Raw genomic sequence first — 6,967 nt, forward strand, 5'->3', positions numbered from 1 at the left:
GAGGCTACACCAGCCCGGGAACACTGACCTAGACATTTATGTGAATGAAATAAATGTCTACCTTCCCATTGTTATTTGGGGGGTTTTGGCATAGACAGCTGAATCTAGAGTGTCAGCTGCAGAAATGTCCATAGCAGCTTTAGTTCAGGAATCTGCTGAGGATATTTCCCAGTTGAAACAAGGGGATGAAGAGGAAACTACCCTTACAGGACAGGCTTTCCAGGCATGTCATTCCACAACAAAGACCCAACAGCAGGAGCCAGTGTGGAAAGCATGTGGTTATTTAAAGCCCACATCTCATGGATCAGGTGGGAGATGTTGGAGACGAAGGGCTCAAAAGGGAAATGAAAAGTTAAAAAGTTCTTAAGGTGCCAGATGGGAAAGAAAGACCTCTCCAGGCAGACCCTCGATAGGGCTTGCCATAGCTGCATATTTCTAAACTTTGCAAGAATGCAAATATCACAGGGAAGAGAAATTCTCTGCCCTCTTAGGGTTCTTCAGTTGGTTCTGCAAACTAATAAGACATTCATATGAGGAAAAAATACAAAGTTATTTGATATTAAAAGTTTTACACAGTAAGGGGACTCCCTAGAAAGAAAAAAGAAACAAGAAATAGCTAAGCGTGGGTGCTCTTGTACCATTTAAACAAAAGAGAGAAGTGTCAAGACAAATGAAAAAGACTTTGAGCTTCTAGGGGCAGGATATTGCAGGAAGGCAAATATATGGAAATTAATGATAGGTAAGGGGTACTTAGTAAGGTTTGTTTGTGTAGACTCCTTCAAGGTGCCATCTCATCTCTAGTGATAAGGTTGTCATTCCCTTCCTGGTGTGGAAACGAGAATGGTGGGGGGAGGGAAGAGATACCTTCATGAGGGGAATTTACCATCTTGTTTTCAGGTAGACAGGATACCACAGAGAGCTCATCCTATGCCTACTTTTTCTCATTTGCTTTCAGCTCAAAATAATCCTTATGCCAGAGTGGCAAATATTGGGGTGGCATATTCTGATCTCTTATGGTCACCTGTGTCAACCTGAGAGAAATAGTAGTCGATTCTTCCCACAGGAATGGTAAAGCATGTTGCCAATGCTAACCTCTTGGGGGAGATTCCTCCCAATTGAGTTTAAATTTACAGATCAAGGACTTCAGCTTCCTGCTGAAGCTGAAATCAAGGTCACTATGGAAATTGCAGGGTTCTGTTCTGGGAGCATCATTTTTCATTGATAATTGAAGATCTTGGTATTGATTTGTTTTCTTTTGCTTAGCTATGTTGGTGTTAAGTGTTTTGATTGATACTCTTTAAAAAGCAAGGCATAGCAGAAACTTGGTGTATAATTTAACTTTTGAGATTCTGAAAAAAAGCCACGCTAGTGGTTCTAGTGGGACCTTGTCCAGGTTGCTGATAGAACCACAGTGCTATCCAAGGCATGAAGAACCCCCCCCAGTTCAGAACGAGCAGAATCAGAATCATCAGAAGGATGAGTTTTATATTCTAATGTCTTTGTCTTTAATTCAAGCGTGCAAGAGAATCTCATCTTTGAACTTTTTCCTCCCTGGGAAATTCACAATGGTAGAGGAATTATATTTAAATTGGGGGGCATCAATATTTTACTGAAATTTTGTTATTGAAATATCTTTACATTGTCATATAATCTCTTTTTAGAACCTCTGATAGACTGTCCAAACAACATGGTTAGACTTAATTAGGGCTGCAAAATGAAAGGGGGAGCTTTCAGCTGGGGTTCAGCGTGGCCCTGAAATTCAGTCAATGAGTCGCCTTCTGAGGGCCGTAGCTATGCTCTTCAGCCATTCAGATGGGAAAAGTCAGGGGATGTGCTTGTGGTGGGAGCAGCACTGTTAGGATAGACTGTTGATCTCCTGCCAAGGAGATGGTCACATTCTTGGATGGCCTTGAGCTTAATGGTTAAGCCCAATGAGCTAAGAGGAAAAAAACCCTGCGAATGTTGGAAAGAGGAACTTCTTTCCCTAGCGTCTTGTTACAATGAGAAAAGGATCCCATTATAATAACTTTCTTGGTTTCTTTCTTCCCCCTGTCACTGCTGTGAGGGAGGAGAATGAATTTTCTGACTGGAACAGGAACTAGGCACATATGATTCAACCCCTTCCTCCTCCTTTTTTCTCTCGGATCTGTCTGTCTGCAGAGAGAACACATCCTGTTCTGCTCCTCCATTAGGCAAACTTTAGAGTGGCAGCCTCCGCCTGTGAAGTTGGAGGCCTCCAGCTATCCAACACTGTCTGTGACTGGATAAATCTGCCTAACTTTGCGGTTCATTGTTAGGGCCCACAACTGTAAGCCATGCTCTCCAACAGCATCTTTATTAGTAGTAAAGGCAATATTTCATCTCTGTCTGTGTGACTCATGTACCAGCTGACCCCTCTCGAAGGTACACAGTCTCTCAAGGGATGGTAGGTATAGTCAGGATTACTAGGAAATCACCTCTTAGAGAATTACCGGTAAATACTCTTAGGGCAAAAATAGACTTGGTTCCAATCCAGGACTGAGGCTAGGCAACAAAGCCAGAAAATTCTAGGTTATCGTTGGTGAGCTAGCTGCATGTATATTCTTTGAAAGACCATTAGAACTAGGATCTTAGTTGAGTTCCACCAAACTCAGACCTTAAAACAAACAACTTGAGTGCAGATCATTTATTTGAGAGGTAAACTCAGTTTAGGAAGTAAAACATGAAATGGAAAGAACACAAAAGTGTGCATTAATGCAAAAGTTACTGCTATGGGAACTGAAGCTCAACCTTACTGAGGACCTCTGGGGGGGAATACATAGAACACTTAGAGCTGCCCTCCAGCCACCCCTACCACCAAAGGGCAAAAAAGCTGAGATATTTATCCACCGACCCCCATTGGTCACCGATCTAAGACTGCTCCCAGGGCAGAAACTCCCTGGCACTTCTGGCCTGCCTTGCACTCTGGTCTAGTGTCCCCCACAAAGACTGAGGAAGCCATAATGCAAAAAGTCACCAACAGTAACTGCTACAACTATAGATGATGCATGACCACACGAGTAAACATTTTATGTAGAATTTAGCCATCCTCACAACTTTCCCCTGTATCATCTGACCTGACCCTCAAAACAATGTTATGAGCTATCTAATCAGGAATTTTTATCCTCATCAAGGGTAAAGAAATAATGAGAAAACTGAGAAACAGAGAGATGGGGACTTGTCCAAAAGAAAAAAAAAAAAAAAAAACTCCACCAAGTATTTTGTATTTTAAGGACAAAATAATATATGGGGATTTAAAATGAGACACAGCCTAGTCGTGAACTGTTTTTTAAATTTTATTTATTTGCTTATTTTTTTAATTTGCATCCAAGTTAATTAGCATACAGTGCAATAATGATTTCAGGAGTAGATTCCAGTGATTCATCCCCTATGTATAACATCCAGTGCTCATCCCAACAAGTGTCTTCCTTAGTGCCCCTTACCCATTTAGCCCATCCTCCCACCCAAAACCCCTTCAGCAACCCTCAGTTTGTTCTCTGTATTTAAGAGTCTCATTTATGTTTTGTCCCCCTCCTCATTTTTATATTATTTTTGCTTCCCTTCCCTTATGTGTCGTGAACTTTTTTAATGAATAGAGGAATAGCAGCAATTCTTTTTGAAAGGACTGACTCGAACTGGAATCAGAACAAGAATGGATTCTTTAAAATGTAAGTGCTTTGCTGAACTCATGTGCAGAAATTAACACACCAGTCTACTTCCATCAAGGGCATCAAACAGCAGCTATTGTTTGCTTGGTCTGCAAAAATAGCCACCCTACATCCTTGAAATTTAATTCAACAATTTCAAAAAGCTTTAGATGATGGATAGCTACAGGATTAAACCGGGAGCTGCAGTTGAACTCCTAGGCTTTATAATTGATACTTTGAAAAGCTAAAGCATGTTCAATTCCTGATGATAGCAATTTGCGTGATTGAATGACATTGCAAGCATATTAATTCAAACTGAAAACATTCAGCTAAGTTAATATTAATTTCACACTGCTCTAAGATTCAAGTGAAGCTAAGTTCTTTTAGGCTTAGAAAATTAGGCTACAGGAAACAGTTTTTTTGAAGATAATCCTCAGTCAGTGGACTTGGATCCTGGGTAAGCAACAAATCAATCCAATAAAATCATAGGTTATGATTTTGGTATTTTCATCATTTGGAAAACAGAAGAGCAAATGAATGTGTTGTGGTAAATCGTAAAAACTAAAGACAAAATTAAAGGAGGAAGAGAAAATGAAAGACAACAAAACCCAAAAATTCTTAATCTCTTCCTCTTACAAAAGACAACCCACTCCAACAGCTTCCATCATCGCCTACAAAGATAAGATCCAAAGCCTGGCACTTGAGCCCCCTCAGAGTCTGATCAAAACTACTTCCTCCATCACCCAATCCATCATGAAGTCCGGTCAGTTCTATCCCCCAAATGCATCTCAGTCTGTACCACTGCCACCCCCGGACTGGCCCACTGCAACAGTCTCCTAGTTAGCCTCTGTCCTTCCTTGCTGGCTCCTCCAGTCTGTGGTCCTCATAGCAGTGAGAGTGATCTTTAACAATCCTTCCATGGTATAATGATTCTTGGGGTTACCTACCCAGCACCCACTTCCCCTTTCTTTCCTTCCTAATTGTTTCCAAATTATTTGGGGGGAAACCACTCCACCCTCTCTGAGTAGCAGCATGCCAGCTGGGATTGACTCCAGCCCTAGCTTCAGGAAGGAAGAAGTCCTGGCTGGAATGGAGCTTCACTGCAGAAACTGGGTTGTGAAGAGAGGCGCTCACTGTGACTGGTCCAGGCTGAACCAATCAAAGTGAAGTGAGGGATTCTGTTAAATGGCTAACAGAAGACAGACTCTCCCTGTCCTTGTAAAAAGAAAAAAGAAAAGAAAAGAAATAAATGGGTACCCTACTTGCTGCCAAAACCAACTTGCAATCTTGAGAAAAACTAGCCCAAGGACTCTCAAAGAGGAAAGGCCAGATGAAACCAGAGACCTCAGCTCAAGGCAGTCTTCCTCCGGACTTTTGGTTACTCAGGCCAATAAATTCCCTTTATTGCTTAAACCCTTTCAGTGTGGTTTTCTATTACATACAGTGAAAGTGTCTGAGCTAATACACATGATTTCCCGTTGAACATGGAATCAAGTATAAATTTCATACATGATGACACAGCCCTCATGATTTGTCCCCAGCCGCATCTCCAACCTCATCCCTTGCCGTTCTCCTGCACACCCACTACTCTTCAGTCAACCAGGCCTCCTTGAACAGACCACCCTTTTTCCCACCTCACTGTTTTCACACACGTTCTGCTCTCTGTCTGTATATTCTTGCCCAGGCTCTTTACATTAATGTCTTCTTATCATCCAGGCCTCAGTTTCACCATCTCCACATGTTGTCCCATTCCACTTTATAGTCCTACCCTCACTTGGTTGCTGCCAGTGCACTTTCAAATTCAGCACCCCATGAGAAAGGAACTAGGGGAAGGCCAGGCTGTGAGTTGGAAAGAGTGTTGGTACCACAAGCAAATGTGCATTTGATGTCTCCCCGCTCTCGCCTCTGAGGAGAAAATTAGACGATAAATATGTGGGGACATCACATTTTTCTGGGATTAAGATGGAAAATTTTACTCTCAAGAATGCCAAGAGGCTGCTCGCCCTGAGACAAAAGCTGGACTGCACTCTGCTGCCAGCTGTGTGGAATCTAGAAGGCCATGTGCTAGAAGCTGGTGCGGTGGTGCACAGAGAGAAGGTAGGAGTTCCTGAGGGCTCAGAGAGTGGGCAGGCTTCTCAGCACCAGAGGGAGGGTGAAGAGGACTTGGAGGATATTTTCATGGACAAAGACACATGGTTGTCCTCCCTAAAAATATTCCTGGGAGACAGCCCGTAGACTGGAGGTTACCAGGGGTTGGAAGGAAAGGGACATGGAGAGTTACTGTTTGATCATTACAGAGTTTCTGTCTAGATAATGAAAAGGTGCTGGAAATAGATAATGGTGATGGTTGCACAAGATTGTGAATTTAAGGGACACCTGGGTGGCTCAGTCAGTTGAGTGTCTGACTTCAGCTCAGGTCATGATCTCATGGTTCGTAGGTTCGAGCCCTGCATCAGGCTCTGTGCTGATAGCTCGGAGCCTGCAGCCTGCTTCAGATTGTGTCTCCCACGCTCTCTGCCCCTCCCCCACTTGTGCTCTGTCTCTCTGTCTCTAAAATAAATAAACATTAAAAAAATTTTTTTAATTGTGAATTTAATTAATGCCACTGAATTATATACTTTAAAATATTCAAAATCGTCAATTTTATGTTATGTATATTTTACCACAATAAAAAAAGATTAAAAATGAAGCTTGTAATGGGCAAAGGACCTGGACATTTTCCCAAAGAAGATACACAAAAGGTCAATAGGCACATGAAAAGATGCTCAACATCACCAGTCATTAGGGAAATGCAAATTAAAACCACAATGAGATATCACCTCATAATGTGTAGGCATATCACCTGTTAGAATGGCTATCATCAAAAGAACAAGAGAACAAATGCTGGTATGGATGTGGAGGAAAGGAAAGCCTCATGCACTGTTGAGACTGTAAACTCGTACAACTACTATGGAAAACAGTATGGAGGGTCCTTAAAAAATTAAAGAAAGGGGCATCTGGCCGGCTCAGTCAGTGGAGCATGTGACTCTTGATCTCAGGGTTGTAAGTTCGAGCCCATGTTGGGTGTAGAGATTACTTAAAAATAAAATCCTTAAAAAAATTAAAAAGAGAACCACCATATGACACAGCAACTCCACTTCTAGGAATATATCCAAAGGAAATTAAAATACTAACTTGAAAATAAATCTGTATCGCCATGTTCATAGCAGCATTGTTTATAATAGCCAAGACATCATAGCCAAGTGTCCATATAATAGCCAAGTGTCCATCAATGAATGAATAAATCAAGAAGTTGCAGGATA

The sequence above is a fragment of the Panthera uncia genome, chromosome A2, assembly GCF_023721935.1.
Source record: "Panthera uncia isolate 11264 chromosome A2, Puncia_PCG_1.0, whole genome shotgun sequence".
Lineage (NCBI taxonomy): Eukaryota > Metazoa > Chordata > Mammalia > Carnivora > Felidae > Panthera > Panthera uncia.